Raw genomic sequence first — 19,103 nt, 5'->3', positions numbered from 1 at the left:
GGAGGGGGAAAAACACAAGTCAGAGTAGGAGAGGAAATTAATGGCAGTGTTCAAGAAGAATGATGGAGGGAAATATAGAAAGCAGTCAATAGCCCATTCTGCACTGTACGGACCTGACAGGAATTTCACAGTCTCTTGATTTTTCAGCCCACTCATGTGCATTCATCAGAAACCAGTCACATCTGGCCGCCAGGATGGGGGGTTAATTTTCTCTAAATGCCTCAGCAGTTTTGTTCTAGCTGAGGCAAACTCTGTGACTGCAAAGCTGATGAGTAAAATATTTCTACTTCACCCAGTTTAACTCAAAACCGATAGCCTCGGGACATATTGAACCTTTCTTTAAAAAAAATAATCTTTTGAAGCTTTTTTGAATGGCACATCAGGTCAAGCCAAAGTTTAAAAATGCAACTTTGAGAGTTTGATGGACACCATTGCTTCTTTTTTTTCTCATAAAGCTTACCATTGCTTGGTAATGTGTGCTTTAGAGCATGACAAAACTAAAGAGAATTAACTTAGCCATCAACTGCTGAGGGAGAACAATAACAGGGAAGAGATTTCCAGCAAGAACTCCCTATTAATCTACCTCCCTCTGACTGTGTGACATAGAAACATCTCACTGCACTAAGGTACCGTGGATACAATGTTTAGAGGTGAGACGTTTAATATTGCATCTTCATAGAAAAAGACTTCTCTTATGAGGCATTCTATACATTTTGGATATTTAATATAAAACCAAACAACAACAAACATGGTAGAAGCTTCACCCAGACAATGAACATGTGTCCCTCAACAGTTAACATAGCCACACCATCAAGAATCATTATAATTAGGTTATTATTGAAGACATTAAACTTCGTAAAAATTAATGACAAAAGCCATATTAAAATATAATGTCACTGAAACCTCTTTTTATTGGTAATATGGATAGTTGTTCATGCTGACTTCCTCTTAGTATATTTTCTAGAATGAAAAATAAACACCAAAAATTTCATATCAGATGCCTTCACAACAGAATAAAAGTGTTAAAGAAGTATGATTTTTTAATGTTTTATTTATTGCTCTGGGTACTGGTTACATGTAAGGGATCCTATGCAAAAGCTCAGCAGACTGTGCACGGATGACTTATGAACTTTCTGGAAGCATATTTCAATAAAACAGCTTACCTAAAAACAACAGTTTTAAAAATAGTCACCTGGTATTTTATGTGAATTGTTTATAATCATTATTTTGATCCACTGAAATAAGCAACATAGAGGTATTTATGCAAGCCCATAGAATAATGAAACCACTATTCTTGGTTAACTTGTGAAAAAAGAATAACCTTGAACACTATTCGATTTTCAGCTTGCTAATGCTGAAATACATTAATACATTACCTGGAATTAAGGACATTTCAGATAATTTAGGCTATTGAATTCAAGATTAATTCACTTTTTGAAGAGACAGTCTGTCATTATTAAATCATTTTCTGTGATATTTAATAGTCTAAATATAATACTGAAATATAAAATTAAAATAAGTAAATATTCAAATATAGTATTAAAATAATTTCCCCCATGACAGCCACTGCAGGAGCATATTCTATATCTTAAAAGACTCACTAAGAAGTTAATACACTTTAGTCTATGCATTACACCATTATTATGATATCTACGAATATGACAAGGGCAAATAAGAGGAAGATGAGTTTTAGAATTCCTTAAACTGAAGGTAATTTTTCTAAAGTAGGAGCTCTCAACATGTGAAAGGTTTTACAAGTGGGAACTCATTAACCAAAGTGAACTGAGAAGTAATGGTACCCATATCCACATCTTACATGAGGAGAAACAGCTGTATACAGTAATTCTATTTTGTGCAGTTTTCTGAATTCTAACTTGAGGTAGCTACAAAGGTCTTAGATTAGTTCATACACATGTGTTAAGCTACTTAAGCAAAGAAGTTCCTTATGTATCAACTAAAAAAGAGTAATATCTCAAAAGTGTTTTTTTTTTTTTAATTTTTGAATTTAAAGCTAATAGGCTCCTGAAAAAAGAACTGGGACAGAAAAAAAAAAAAAAAAAAAAAGAAGGAATTCGTAGAGAGAATCAACATCCAATAAAAGTCACATATATACACATACATATCCACATTAAAGACAATGAGATGATCAATAAAAAATATATATGGAAAAATATTTAAGGTGTTAGAAATGATAGCTGATTTGAACATGATGACAACTATTTTAAGAAAATGGTTATGATAAAAGCCCAAGTTTAAGATGTTAGTAGACAGTAATACTCAATAAATACTGAAATTAACTCAATAAAGTGAACTGGTAAAATTTTAGTGGCAAAGCAAAGAAGCAAGTAAGACATTCAAGAACTTGCAAGTTAATGAGAGAAGAGTAAGATAAGCCAAGTGAATGTAAGAGACACAGAAATATGTGAAGGGGAAACTGAAGAGAGAGGATTCAGTTGTGGAAAAGTCATAGAATTTAGGTTGGAAAGTCAAAGGAACTGGAACAATTTTTGATATCACCCACTTCAATTAACCTAGTAATTCTGAAATGAAACTCTTCAAGGATTGTGTTTTGAAATGTAATAATTTCTTTCTGAATTGATTATATTCCCGCTCTCTCCTTCCGTTTTTAGGGAACATAAGGTGAGATGAGGGAGTGGTGTTAGAGAAACAAAAAAGAACAGTTAAGGGATACAAACACACTGGATGGGGTTATGTAAAGGCACTGTAAGGACTTGCTGTGCACTTACGAAGTAAGGATGAAATTTAGAGCCGCTGATGGAGTAACTGGGTTGCTGCTTAGTCTCCAGTACATATTACAAGAATTTTGGAAGAGAATGGATACAGTCTCCTAGAAAACTCAGAAGGAGCATATTGGAACAGGAAAAGAGTCATTCTGAAAAAAAGATCCTCAACTTCAGTGCCCTCAATTTTGTAGGCCCAGCCATAATCAAATTAGCACGGAAATATTATCTTACACCATTCATGTTCTCAGCATTGAAATTAGAACTTTCAAAGCATTCGAACTTTCAAAGTATCAATTTTCAGGTATTTTCTGTGGCTAGGTTGGAGTATACAGTTGTGTGATTTACCTTATGGAAGACACAAAAATAAAGCCTTATTATCCTAGTGTAAAAGAGATAATGGGGACACATGGTGAAGAATGGGGTAATATAGAGTTGAAGTACATTTGTCATTTACTGTTAGAGAAAAACAGTGTTCATAGATGTAAATTTAAAAATAAACCATCAAATTATTGGATAATCCTCCCTTTGTGTGTAGGCTGGACTTGCTGTCTTGTAAAGAACAGAACAGGGCAGATACTAGGCACTTACAAACACACACACACTCACACACAAACTCCGAGGCTTCTGTCTTGGGTTTTCTCTCTCTCTAATTCTCTCAGGTATTTTGATCTGGGAATAGCCAGCTCCCATGTCATATAAGCAGCTCTGTGAAAGACCCACATGGTAAGGAATTGAAACTTCATTTTGCCAACAGAGCCCTGTGAGTGATCTTGAAAGCAGATTCTCCAGTCTCTTCAGATGACTGCCACCCTGACCAACTTGATTGCAACCTTGTAGGAGACTATGAGCCAAATCACCCATCCATGCAGCTCCCAGTTCTTGTCTTTCAGAAACTTTGTGAGAAAATAAATGTTTATTAGCTTAAGCTGCTAAATTGGGGACTTTTTTTTTGGCCACAATATTTAATGATAGATTTTAAACTCTTTCTTTCTTCTCTCTTTGCCTAGCAAGGAAATAATTTACTATCCATATTTGCTGAATGTAAAGCAAAAGTGATCTCCTAATTCACTGTTTGGTTTAAGACTGAAGCTGAGAATGATTTATTAGTAATAAGAGAGTGATTAATAAATACTTATTGATTGATAGAATGTAGTTTGTACCATCTAGGAGCTCATTAATTGAAGACAGCGTAAAGGAACTATAATTTAATAGTTCCAGAAATTTAAAAAATGGTTCATTATCAGCAAATATTTTCATGTAATACATCAATATATCAAAGAAAAAATAATCATCCCCAAGAGAAGTCGATATGAATAAACACAGAATGAAAACAATCAGCAATGAAAAAATTATCTTAGCAAACTAGAAATAGGAACAGAAGAAAATTTCTTTAACCTGATAAAGGTATAAACCCACAACTTTGAACAAATATTTTAGTAAATACAGATACTTGAGAAACATTCCCATAAAGTTAGGAAAAATGCAGAAAGGCTATCAGGAATCAGTACCTCTTTTCCAAATTTTATTGCAGATACTGCCAAACAATAAGAAAATGAAAGAAGATAGGTATAAGAGGAAGAATGTCTACACAAAAAATTAAAGAGGTTCTACAAATCAACAATAGGAGGTAATGATAGAGTTTAGGAACTTTTTTTTGCCTACAACATGAGCACTGAAAAAGAATTAAAAAAATAATTATAACTAATTTTGAATCATGATTCTAAAATACCATTAATAATCACTATACAAAATATAAGATATCTAGGTTTCAATCCAGTAAAGAATATGTAGAGAAATATATAGAGAAAGTTAAAAAAATATTAAAAATATAAAGTAATAACTAAATAAATGGAGAGGTATAACCTGTCCACATATGTAAAAAGAATGTTATGGGCAGGTCAGTTTTTCACAAAGTAGTCTACAATCTCCTCAGGTTTCATAAAACTTGATCTAAAGCTCATATGGAAGAATAAGGGACTGAGAGTAGCTAAGACAATTGTGAAATAGAAGAACAAGCTAAAAAAAAACCCGACATACAATATATACAGATGTAGGAACTAACAGTAATGCCAACATTGGAATGGATAAGCATTTGGTCAGAAAAGACAGATGAACAAAACATTCATATAAAATATTTAAGTTTGAAGTATGACACAGCACTTAAATTAGTGGAGAAAGGATGGCATAACTGTTTTTCTCTCTATAAGTGTCTAAAATAAAGTTAGATCCTTAACTTAGAATATACACTAACATAAAACCTAGGTAAACAGAATTGAGAAAAGCTATATTTAAAACTAATCTTTAGAAGGGGAAGCTGTTTTAAATAAAATACTGAAATAATACATTCTAGGGGAAAGAACTGGCAAATGTAATCATGCTGAATTTTTTACAATTTAAATTTAAGCAGAGTAACAAAATTAACCAGAGGTTTAGAGAAGATACAAACACATAGCCAGCACGAATTAATTTCCTTAACATAGAAAGAACCCCTATAAATCAATAAGGAAAAATACAAACAATATACCAGAAAAAAATGGGCAAATAATACACATAGACAATTCACAGAAAAAGAAAGCTATTTTATTTATAAACATTTGAAAAGATGTGGTTCATACATACAATGGAATATTACTCAGCCATCAGAAAGGATGAATACCTACCATTTGCATCCACATGAATGCAACTGGAGAAGATTATGCTAAGTGAAATAAAGTCAAGCAGAGAAAGACAATTATCATATGGTTTCACTCATATGTGGAATATAAGGAATAGCACAGAGGACCATAGGGGAATGGAGGAAAAACTGAATGGGAAGAAATCAGAGAGGGAGACAAACCATGAAGGACTCTGGATTCCGGGAACAAACTGAGGGTTACAGAGGGAGGGAGGTGGAGAGATGGGGAGCCGGTGATGGATATTAAGGAGGGTATGTGTTGTGATGAGCACTGGGCGTTATACACAACGGAGTTGTTGAACACTTAAAAAAAAAGAAAACATTTTTAACCTTAATAGTAGAGCACAAATAAAGATGATTTACACTCATTGGCAATTATTACAAAAACCTGTCCATACCAATTCTTGGTAAGCTGTGGGAAAACTGAACTCTCATACATTGTTTGAATTTGACATATAATTTGACACAAAGACTCTGGGGAGCAATCAGACGTTATGTATTAAATTTGGAGATGTAGCTCCCCTTTGATCTAGCAATTATACTTAAACCTACATATTCTAGACCAGCAGTCCTCCAGATCAGTAGGATCACTATCACAACGGAACTTGTTAGAAATAGAGTTATTCTGATCTACTGAAACGGAAACTCTTGAGCCCAAAAATTGGTGTCTTAATGAGATTTCCAGGTATCTAACACATTTCGAAGTCAGAGATAGTGCTCTTGAATAACAATTTTAGTATGTTCCTAAGGAAACATGAAATAATGTTCACTTACAGCATTGCTTGCAATGGTGAAAATGTGGGAACAATCTGTTTACACTTGAGTAATAAAAAAAATACATAGTATGTTGATATCCTAAAGCCTAGAGTTTAAAATAAATCCACTAATATTGCATGTGATACATACAGTACATTTATATATAATATGAAAATTAAGTTTACATTTAAAATTAATAAAATTAATAATTGATAAAATTACAATTAGTAAAAATATGGGCAGAATTGATAAATACCTAGTGGCTAACTCAGAAAAGAGGAGGGAAATAATATTGGGAATAGGCAGACAGAGTCTTTTGAGTGTATTCATATTGGTCTAATCATAGACCAAGCAAATATGCAAATATGCAAATGTTGATATTTACAAAGCTGATAAAGGTACATAGAAATTTATCATAAAAGTTACATGTACCTTATATATAACTCTGTAACTTACTCTATGTTTAGTTGTTTCATTAAAAAAGACAACTCTGCAAGCTTAACCTAGCTTTGTCAAAGCATCCTCCATATTTTGTGGTCAAGGATTATTTAGTTTTTTTTTTTTTTTATTTAGTTTTAGAGAATTTACTATAATCTAGCTTTAAAAAACCTACTACATTTGACCATCTGCTAAAATATAAAAAAAGGCTTCTTGTGTACAAGACCTTTTTTTCTAAAGATTTTATTTATTTATTTGGTAGAGAGAGAGAGAAAGATCACAAGTAAGCAGAGCAGCAGGCAGAGAGAGAGGGGGAAGCAGACTCCCCGCTGAGCAGAGAGCCCGACACAGAGCTCGATCCCATGACCTTGAGATCATGACCTGAGCTAAAGGCAGAGGCTTAACCCACTGAGCCACCCAGGTGCCCCAAGACTTTTGTTATGTATCCACTAAGCATGATCTTACCTATAATAAAAGAGCTATCCAAAATATTAAAGAAGTTTAAATCAAGAAATTAATTACCACTTTTTGCTTCTTAAATTGCCTACATTTTTTTTGTATTTCCCCTCATCCTGCTCACATAATAAAAGCAGTTGTTGGTTAGTGACTTTATAACTTATTTCATACTAAATTGAAGATAGATCTATGTAGTCTACTTACACAAGAATTTGAATTTGCTAGAATTAGGTGAGAATTGATGGCACATCCATTTAAAAAAGCATAAAAATATGTTAAATGATTAATAGAGCTTTGGAGAAAGTTGTTTATTAGCCTTTAAATTAGTCCTTAGACTAAAGTTAGTCCTTTTTTGTAGCTTAAGTTTTCTAACACTCTCAATTCATAAGATCAGGTCCCTAATAAGAATAATAGCAGTAACATTTTTGTGTTAGTCAAGTTGATTTCGTAAAGACATTTGGTTAAGTCAAAGGGTTAAAAGGCAACAACATAGCTCAGGTATTAAAAATACATTAATCAAAATAAATAGATATTTTTGCAACTTTAGATATGTTACTGTGTTGAACAATAGTAGACTAGACTTTTTTCTTTTTAAAAAATTCCTTATATTGTCTCTGTGTATTACAGAATATAAATATCATTACAAACACGCTTTAGATAAAATTAAATCATTTTTAGAGACATATGGTGCCAAAAATTAACTCCCCAAAGCACATAATTTAAGTGGCTTTTGCAATTTAAGAGCCCTGGAAAAAAAAGAAAGGGAACATTTCAAGGAAATGAAAAGTGTCCTTATAATGAATTTCTGCTTATAAGAATCAGACATAACAACAGTCTTTTTAATTAAAATACAAATACCATATGTATAGTTATCTGAGAATGAACTATAAATTGTTTTGCCAGAAAACAAAGGCCAGTTAATACTGAAAACACAAAAGTCCCTTAAAACACAAAGGTAATACTGGCAGGCCTGATAGTTCATGGACAAAGCTCTTCGTACATGAATAATGATTTTCCCATCACTGGAACATGAAAACAACTGCTGAAGATTTGAATGTATGAGACAGATTGTAAAACAGTACTTTATTTGTACTTTTTTGAGGAAAAACATCTCTATAAAAAACTGGATAACAGTTCAAAAGAACACAGAATTGTCCTGCATACATGAAAAATCTACTGGATATAACATTCAAACAGGAAATTCATAGGATCACAGCAATAAACAACTCTCATCAAAGTAATATGTAGGACATGTATGTGCTATGGTGAGTGCTATGAAGTATGTAAACCTGGCGATTCACAGACCTGTACCCCTGGGGCTAATAATACATTATATGTTAATAAAAATTTTTAAAACATTAAAAATAAGTAATATGTAGGACAAACACCAAGGATGGGGAGCATTCCAAATTCTTGAAGTCCAGATCACTCCCCAGTACACTGGAGTGAAAACTGAAGTGGGCATGTAGTGAAGACAAAGTGTGACAATTGTCAGAGGTTACAGAATTTGTGAAGGAAGTACCTGTGTATTTAACTTATCACAGATATCTGAAACTTTGAAAGTTCATCTGAGGTGGCCACTGGTGAGCTTGGGAATTTCATAGGTGAGCCTAAGAATAGAAATACCATGAAGAACTTCTACCATGGGAGAAAATGAAAGCATTTCACACAATCACCTTGTATTTTCTATCTAGAAACATTGCCAAGCAAATAGTAAGACTGTAGGGAGCATCTCTAAGGAAAAATTATACATATTTGACAAAGGAGAGAAAAAACACGCTATATTCTGCAGATCTGCACTTGTACCTTGGGTAATCCAATTAAAATGATAAGCTTTGACAAAATATGAAAAAGGGCACTTGGAAAAAGTAACAATATTTTCCTATAGGAATAGATTTTAAATGATAGATAACAGAAATACACATACAGTCATTCATTTGCACTAGAATATTAGAATAATGATTATAATTTCTGACCTGCTTGTTATAAGGTTTTATATGGTGGAAACATGCTTTCTTTCTCTCTGACAGATAAATAAAACTGATAAGCAAAGATATGTGCACGCAATTTTAATTCAACAGAGTGATGTGAAATGAATGCAGCTCACAAGGCAAATGGCATAAGCCTTATCAGCTCTGTTTGTCATAATAACCCAAACAATGGCAATTACAAACTACTCCACAGATTTTTGGCACAGCAGAAATGACAGATATACAAAATCCAGTTAATTCTGATCTTTTTATAGAACTCAGTTACCAAGCTACACATGTACAATATACAAATCTCAAAAGTAATGAGATATTTATTATCAAATCTGTTCCACAGCCTGGTGTTAAAGATCACATAGCTCATTTCTGGAAATATCTTTTGTCAACTGCTTAGGTATATTTGAAAAAAAAAAAAAAAGACTCACATGCATTCCCAAAACTAGAGCTGGCCTTTAAAAATTAATAAAGAACTACTCTTTTATTCTAATGATATAAACAATAATACATTTCAAGATTCTGCATTTGGACCTCAGATAAAATATAAAAATGCCAATGGCATGAAAGAAAGCAACTTGAACTATAATGAATACTATTAGGTCTTGTAGTTAATAGTTCATAGTTAAAGATCACATCTATCCCTTTATATGAATATGCACATGTATTTCTTTCATGTATATTATAATTATAACACATACTATGACATAGCACCTAACAACTAATCTAATTTTTATGTTAATAGTAATATGGTGCAAAACTCACAGACTTCATAGTTTCACAAATATCTGGTGAAATATTCTATCGAATTTTTCATTTAAAAATCATAAAGACAATTTAATTTTCTTATTTAAATGACTGAATTTAAAAAAATAAATGACTAAACTTCACAGACAAATGCTATGAAGAGCTCAAAACTATTCTTTTTTTAAGATTTTATTTATTTATTTGACAGACAGAGATCACAATTAGGCAGAGAGGCAGGCAGAGAGGGAGGGGGAAGCAGGTTCCCTGCTGAGCAGAGGGGGCTCGATCCCAGGACCCTGAGACCATGACCTGAGCCAAAGGCAGAGGCTTAACCCACTGAGACACCCAGGCATCCTCAAAACTATTCTTAATTCTAAAATTATTGTTCTCTGTGGTTTAAAAAAGATGTTAAATCAAGAATAAAACAATTTTCAAAATTCTGTAGTAGAAATTATTTTCATAAGAAAAAACTAACATTGCTAAAATGAAAAATTAGCTGTTTTTAAAAAGTTGCAAATGGAATTACATAAAGACTAAAAACAAAGGTTATGCTGTCACTGTGCTTTAGAGATGAACATATTCTTTAGGTACCCACTTCCTTGCCTGCTGTCATTTTTCCAACAGTCATGAAATCCCTTGATTTTAAAATGTGGTCAAACGAATGCTATAAACTGGTTTTCGAGTGGCGGTTGGACATTTTTCTTTGATGAGTGTCCACAATATATCTTTATAATCTTGTGCAACCCACCCACTTATTCTGATGTAAATGAATTAAAGTAATACTTTAAAAATCACATTTACCTGAAACTAATTCACAATAAAAACATTATATCAAAAATGATTAATTATAGAGCTCCCTGGTTTATTTAGAATTCACAGGAAGAAATATAGTATTTTTCTACTTTAAAGACATCAGGTCCATTATAAATATCCCCAGTATCTTGACTTCTATTACACACAAGTAAACATAAATGTTTCTGAACTTATTTTAAACTACTTGCAAGTAGGATGTGCAGAGAAGTGAATCTGAAGTGACGGGAAGATAGACCATGAAGGAGGGGCCGGATCCCAGCAAGTGGTGGAGCAGCGGAGCACAATCAGAACTTTCAGAATTCTGCTCCACTGAGGGACATCACTCAGAGGCTAAGGGGGGGTGGAGTCCTCGCAGGGACAGTGTGGTCTCAGGTCCCATAGGGTCACAGAAAGATCAGGAGTGTCTGAATGTGGCAGCGCTGTCAGGTATCAGAGCTGGGAAGCCGACTACAGAGACAGAGCTGAAGAGTGAGCTTTTAGATTGGGGTTACTTTAAACAGTGATCCAAGGCAGAGTTGGGCCACTGCTCTTCAAGCAGGGACCACACAAGCGGCACATCCGGGGAGGCTCCCCTTCCTCCCCCAGGACGAGCAGGGAAAGAATCTGCTGGGTTTGGAGACTCCAAATGGGACTGTGTGCCACAGATAGAAACTCTCAGTCACAGGTTGGGTGACCTTGGAGTGCGGCCAGAGACCAGGGAGACAGGAGTGACTGACTGCTTATCTCTGAGGGCATGCTGAGGACTGGGCCCCGAGTTCTTGGCTCCTCTGGGCCAGAGAGTGGGAAGCTGCCATTTTCATTCCCGTCCTCCAAAGTGGTACAGAAAGTGTTCAGGGAACAAAAGCTCTGAGAGGAAACCTGAGCAGATTACTTAGCCTGGTCCCTGGCAAGGGTGGTGCAATTCCACCTTGGGCAAAGACATTTGAGAATCATTGCAACAGGCATCTCGCTCAGAAGATCAGCAAGAACATTCAGCCAAGACCAAGCTCACTGATCAAGGAGAACAGCAGAATTCCAGAGCCAGGGGAAAGCAATGTATAGAATTCATGGCTTTTTCCCCATTATACTTTAGTCCTGCAAAGTTAAATTTGTTTTTTAAAAGATTTAACTTATCTATTTGACAGACAGAGATTACAAGTAGGCAGAGAGGCAGGCAGAGAGAGGAGGAAGCAGGCTCCCTGCTGAGCAGAGAGCCTGATGCAGGGCTCGATCCCAGTTCCCTGGGATCACGATCTGAGCCGAGGCAGAGGCCCTAACCCATTGAGCCAGGCAGGTGCCCCTTAAAATTTTTTTTCTTATTCTATTTTTAAACAATTCCTCTTTCCTCTTTTAACGTTTTTTAAACTAGTTTATCTTAATTATACCTTTCTAAAAAACAAAACAAAACAATTTTTTAAACCTTCATTCTTATAGTCATATTTTATCCCTTCATTGTATTTAACCTTATATTTTGTACACATAGAATTTTTTTTTCTAAAAAAATTTGGGATACAATTTCTTCTAATAGATTAAAATATACCCTAATCGAGCACATGGTTTTGTTCTAGTCTCCAGCTTAAGCAGATTCCCTCCTCTTTTTTTTTTTTTTGTAACCAACTTATCTTACCAATTCCTTTTTTAGAATTCTTTTTAATTTTCATCTTTAGAGTTATATTCCATCTCTTCATTGTGTTTACCCTGATTTCTGTATATATATATATATATATATATATATATATATATATATATATATGTTTTTCTTTCTTTAAAATTTTGGGAGGTAGTTACTTCTAAGAGAGCAAAATATACCCCAAATCAAGTGGGTGGCTCTGTTCTATTCACTGGTCTAGTGTGTGTGTGTGTGTGTGTATCTGTTTTATTTTTTGTTTTTTTTATTTTTTATTTCTTTTTCTCCCCTTTCTTCTCTCCCCAGTTTTGGATCTCTTCTGATTTCATTAGAGTGCATTTTTCTGGGGTCTTTGCCATCCTTTTAGTATTTAATTCTCTTGTTCGTATATACTTAACTGAATGATAGGACAAGGTGGGAAAACTCACCTAAAAAAAAAAAAGAACAAGGGCGCCTGGTTGCTCAGTGGGTTAAGGCCTCTGCCTTCCACTCAGGTCATGATCTCAAGGTCCTGGCACCATGCCCCACGTCAGGCTCTCTGCTCAGCTGGGAGCCTGTTTCCCCCCTTTCTCTGTCTGCCTCTCTACCTACTTGTGGTCTCTGTCAAATAAATAAAATCTTAAAAAAAAAAAAAGAATAAAAGGCAATGTTGATGGCTAGAGACCTAATCAATATGGACCTAGGTAATATGTCAGAACTAGAGTTCAAAACGATGATTCTCAAGGTGCTAGCTAGGGTTGAAAAAAGCATGGAAGATATTGCAGAAATTTCTGGAGAAATAAAATAATACTGCAGAATTTCTGGAGAAATAAAATCTCTTTCAGGAGAAATGAAAGAACTAAAATTTAACCAAGTTGTAATAAAAAAAAGCTATTAATGAGGTGCGATAAAAAATGGAGGCTCTTACTGCTAGGATAAATGAGGCAGAAGAGAAAATTAGTGATATAGAATACCAAATGATGGAGAATAAAGAAGATGAGCAAAAGAGAGACAAACAACTACTGGATCATGAGGAGAGAATTTGAAAGAAAAGTGATAACATAAGATGAAATAATATTCGAATAATTGGGATCCCAGAAGAAGAAGAGAGAGAGGGGCAGAAGGTATATTGGAGTGAATTACAGTAGGGAATTTCTTTAATATGGCAAAGAGAACAAGCATCAAAATCTAGGAGGCACAAAGAACTCCCCCAAATCAATAAAAATAGGTCCACATCCCATCATCTAATAGTAAAACTTACAAGTCTTAGTGGCAAGAGAAAATCCTGAAAGCAGCTCAGGACAAGAAGTCTGTAATGTACAATGGCAGAAATATTAGATCGGCAGCAGACTTATCCACAGAGACCTGGCAGAACTGGCATGATATATTCAGAGTACCAAATTCAGAATATGCAGCCAAGAATACTATATCCAGCTAGACTATGACTGAAAATAGAAGGAGAGATAAAAAGCTTCCAGGACAAACAAAGATTAAAAGAATTTGCAAACACCAAACCAGGCCTACAGGAAATATTGAAAGGGGTCCTCTAAGCAAAGAGAGAGCCTCAAAGTAGTAGACTAGAAGGAACAGAGACAATATACAGTAACAGTCACCTTACAGGCAATACAATGGCACTAAATTAATATTTTTCAATAATTACCTTGAATGTAAATGGGCTAATGCCCCCAACGAAAAGACACAGGGTATCAGAATGGATAAAAAACCAAAACCCATCAAAATACTGTCTACAAGAAACCCATTTAAGGCCCAAAGACACCTCCAGATTTAAAGTGAGGGGGCGGAAAACAATTTACCATGTTAGCGGACATCAAAAGAAAGCTTGGAGTGGCAATACTTATATCAAATAAATTAGATTTTAGCCAAAGACAATAATAAGAAATGAGGAAGGACACTATATCATACTTAAAGGGTCTGTCCAACAAGAAGATCTAACAATTTTAAATACCTATGCCCCTAACATGGGAGCAAGACAACTACATAATCCAATTAATAACAAAATCAAAGAAACACATTGACAATAATACAATAATAGTAAGGGACTTTAACACCCCCCTCACTGAAATGGACAGATCATCCAAGCAAAAGATCAACAAGGGAATAAAGGCCTTAAATGATACACTAGACCAGATGGATATCACAGATATATTCAGAACATTCCATCCCAAAGGAACAGAATGCACATTCTTCTCTAGGTCACATGGAACATTCTCCAGAACAGATCACATCCTGGGTCACAAATCAGGCCTCAACCAGTACCAAAGGATTGGGATTATTCCCTGCATATATTCAGACCACAATGCTCTGAAGCTAGAACTTAATCACAAGAGGAAAGTTGGAAAGAACCCAAATACATTGAGGCTAAAAAGCATCCTACTAAAGAATGAATGGGTCAACAGGAAATTAAAGAAGAATTGAAAAAGTTCATGGAAACAAATGAAACTGAAAAGACAACTGTTCAATATCTATGGGACACAGCAAAGGCAGTCCTGAAAGGAAAGTATACAGCCATACAAGACTTTCTCAAGAAACAAGAAAGGTCTCAAGTGCACCCTACACCTAAAGGAGCTGGAGAAAGAACAGCAAAGCAAACCTAAACCCAGCAGGAGAGAAGAAATCATAAAGATCAGAGCAGAAATCAATGAAAGAGAAACCAAAAGAACAGTAGAACAGATCAATGAAACTAAGAGCTGATTCTTCGAATGAATTAATAAGAGATTGATAAACCCCTAGCCAAACTTATCAAAAAGAAAAGAGAAAGGACCCAAAGAAAATAAAATCATGAATGAAAGAGGAAAGATCACAACCAACACCAAAGAAATACAAACAATTATAAGAACATATCATGAGCAACTATATGCCAGCAAATTTGACAATCTAGAAGAAATGGATGCCTTCCTAGAGACTTATAAACTACAAAAACTGAACCAAGGAGAAATAGGAAACCTGAACACACCAATAACCAGTAAGGAGATTGAAGCAGTCATCAAAAATCTCCAAACAAACAAAAGCCCAGGGCCAGAGGGCTTCTCAGGGGAATTCTACCAAATATTTACAGAAGAATTAATATCTATTCTCCTGAAACTGTTCCAAAAAATAGAAATGGAAGGAAAACTTCCAAACTCCTTTTATGAGGCCAGCATTACCTTGATCCCCAAACCAGACAAAGATCCTGCCAAAAAGGAGAATTATAGACCAATATCCTTAATGAACATGGATGTGATAATTCTCATCAAAATACTAGCCAATAGATTCCAACAGTACATTAAAAGGTTTATTCACCATGACCAAGGGGGATTTATTCCTGTGATGCAAGGTTGGTTCAACATCCACAAATGAATCGATGTGATACAATACTTTAATGAAAGAAATAACAAGAACCATATGATATGCTCAATAGATGCTGAAAAAGCATTTGACAAAGTACAGCATCCTTTCTTGATCAAAAGTCTTTAAAATGTAGGGATAGAGGGTTCATACCTCAATATCATCAAAGCCATCTATGAAAAACTCACAGTGAATATCATCTTCAATCTAGAAAAACTGAGAGCTTTTCTGCTAAGGTCAGGAACACAGCAGGGATGTTCCTTATTACTACTCCTATTCAACATAGTACTAAAAGTTCTAGCCTCAGCAATCAGACAACACAAAGAAATTAAATGCATCCAAATCAGCAAAGAAGAAATCAATCACTCTTTGCAGATGATATAATACTTTATATGGAAAATCCAAAAGACTCCACTCCAAATCTGCTAGAACTTGTACATAAATTCAGTAAAGTGTCAGGATATAAAGTCAATGCACCAACAACAAGGGAGAAGAAAGAGAAATTAAGGAGTCGACCCCATTTACAATTCATCCAAAACCATAAGATACCTAGGAATAAACCTAACCAAAGAGGCAAAGAATATGTACTCAGAAAACTATAAAGTACTCATGAAAGAGACTGAGGAAGACACAAAGAAATGGAAAAATGTTCCATGCTCATGGATTGGAAGAACAAATACTGTGAAAATGTCTATGCTACCTAAAGCAATCTACATGTTTAATGCAATCCCTATCAAAATACCATCAATTTTTTTCAAAGAAACAGAACAAATAATCCTAAAATTTATATGGAACCAGAAAAGACTCCGAATAGTCAGAGGAATGTTGAAAAAGAAAGCTGAAGTTGGTGGCATCACAATTCCAAACTTCAAGCTCTATTACAAAGCTGCCATCATCAAGACAGTATGATACTGGCATAAAAACACATAGATCAATGGAAATGATCTATGGATCATTAGATCTCTGGATCTAAGGATCCAGAAATAGACCCTCAACTCTATGGTCAACTAATCTTCAACTAAGCAGGAAAGAACATCCAACAGAAAACAGACAGTCTCTTCAACAAATGGCGTTGGGAAAATTGAACAGCCACATGCAGAAGAATGAAACTGGACCATTTCCTTACACCACACACAAAAATAGACTCAAAATGGATGAAACACCTAAATATGAGACAGGAACCCATCCAAATCCTTGAGAAGAACATATCGCCAAAAGCAAGGGAAGCAAGGGCAACAATGAACTATTGGGACTTCATCAAGATCAAAAACTTTTGCACAGCAAAGGAAACAGTCAACAAAACCAAAAAACAACTGACAAAATGGGAGAAGATATTCCCAAATGACATATCAGATAAAGGGCTATCCCAAATCTATAAAGAACTTATCAAACTCAACACCCCAAATATAAATAATCCAATCAAGAAATGGGCAGAGGACATGAACAGACATTTCTGCTAAGAAGACATCCAGATGGCCAACAGATACATGAAAAAGTGCTCAACATCACTCAGCATCAGGGAAATACAAATCAAAAGTACAATGAGATACAACCTCACACGAGTCAGAATGGCTAAAATTAACAAGTTAGAAAATGACAGATGCTGGCAAGCATGCAGAGAAAGGGGAACCTTTGGTGGGAACGCAAACTGGTGCAACTACTCTAGAAAACAGCATGGAGGTTCCTCAAAAAGTTGAAAATAGAGCTACCCTATGCCCCAGCAATTACACTACTGGGTATTCACCCTAAAGGTACAAATGTAGTGATCTGAAGGGGCAGGTGCACCTGAATGTTTATAGCAGCAATGTCCACAGTAGCCAAACTATGGAAAGAAACTAGATGTCCATCAACAAGATGTGGTATGTATATACAATAGAATACTATGCAGACATCAAAAGAAATGAAATCTTGCAATTTACAATGATGTGGATAGAACTAGAGGGTTTTATGTGGAGGGAAATAAGTCAGTTAGAGAAAGACAATTATCATATGATCTCCCTGATATGTGGAATTTGAGAGGCAGAGTGAGGGGGGTAGGGAAGGGAAAAATGAAACAAGATGGGATCTGGAGGGAGACAAACCATAAGAGACTCTTAATCTCACAAAACAAACTGAGGGTTGCCAGGGTGAGGGGGGTATGGAGACAGTGGTTGGGTTATGGACATTGGGGAAGGTATGTGATATGGTGAGTGCTGGCTGAGAAGTGTGTAAACCTGATGATTCATAAACCTGTATCCCTAGAACAAATAATACATTAGATATTAATAAAAATAATTAATAAAATACTGTGAAGATTGTTAAAATGACAACAAAGGATCTAGAATATTAAAAATCTGACTTGAACAGGCAGTGGCAGAGTTTGAGAAAGTTGACTCCAATTTTGAAAGAAGGTGTACTGTTAGTAAAATGCTATCAAACAACGTTGCATACTACAGAAAAATGGTTTGTGAAAGAGTGAGCCAATCAATGTGGCAAACTTTAGTATTGCCTTATTTTTAAAAAGTGCCACAGCAGAGGAAAGGGGGTTTGGAAGATGGGTGAGCCTGGTGGTGGGTATTAGGGAAGGCACATATTTTATGGAGCATGGGGTGTTAAATGTAAACAATGCATCTTGGAACACTATATCAAAAACTAATGATGTATTGTATGGTGACTAACATAAATAAATTAATAAATAAATAAATAGTGCTGCAGCCACCTCAACCGTCAGGAACTACCACTCTGATGAGTCAGCAACCATCTGCATCAAGGCAAGACCCTCCAGCAGCAAAGATTATGACTTGCTGAAACTTCAGATGATAGGATTAATTCACAATGAAGTATTTTTACCTAAGGTATATAAAATTTTTTAGACATAATGCTATTGTACACCTAGTAGTGCAAACATAACTTTTATATGCACTGGGAAGCCAAAAAAATTAATTGGACCTGCTTTATTGGGATATTCACTTTATTGCAGCTGTCTGGAACTGAACCCATGGTATCTCTGAGATATGTCTGTACTCAAAATTAATTATCCTGAATCTTGAAAATAGTAGTTCTTCTGCTTATAGGAATTAACTTCTAACAAGTTATATACTAAAATAATAATCACTATAACATATCCTTATATTAACCAGATTCCAATCTCTGCTTATTTTACTTTTCCTAAAATAAAAATCTGTTTGAGCTCAATCCTCTTACTACCTTTGAAATTCAACAAAATATATATACATTTGAGACAATGTGTACAAAACAAACAAACAAAAATCCATGTTTTATTTTCCTTCTAGGTGCCATTATAATGTGTGAATGATTAAACCCTTTAAGTAAAGACTTAGTGGGTAGGAAGATACTGGTTAAAAGAAAACTTAACACTTTTTTAGAAAACATAGATGCCCAGATACAAAAATTTAACCTTTACTTCTAGGAGTCATACACTGTTCTGAATTATTTTGGGGCTTAGTGGGAAGAGACCACTAGCATGATTGACTCTGGGAAACCAAGTCCCAGGAATTTTAAATTCAATATAAGCTACCCATTCTTAATATTGGAAGTTATTTTCTCTTTGGTACTGTCCTTAA

General features: G+C 34.8%; 1 protein-coding gene across 4 annotated transcripts in view; it reads right to left on the bottom strand.

Moving 5' to 3' along the window:
- The window catches only part of CCDC178 (coiled-coil domain containing 178), a 444,107-nt gene that overhangs the window by 40,738 nt on the left and 384,266 nt on the right, over positions 1–19,103 (bottom strand). The gene's annotated exons all lie outside the window — the stretch shown is intronic.

The sequence above is a fragment of the Mustela nivalis genome (genome assembly GCF_964662115.1).
Source record: "Mustela nivalis genome assembly, chromosome: 14".
Taxonomy (NCBI): Eukaryota; Metazoa; Chordata; class Mammalia; order Carnivora; family Mustelidae; genus Mustela; species Mustela nivalis.
This window is presented reverse-complemented; position numbering and strand designations above follow the sequence as displayed.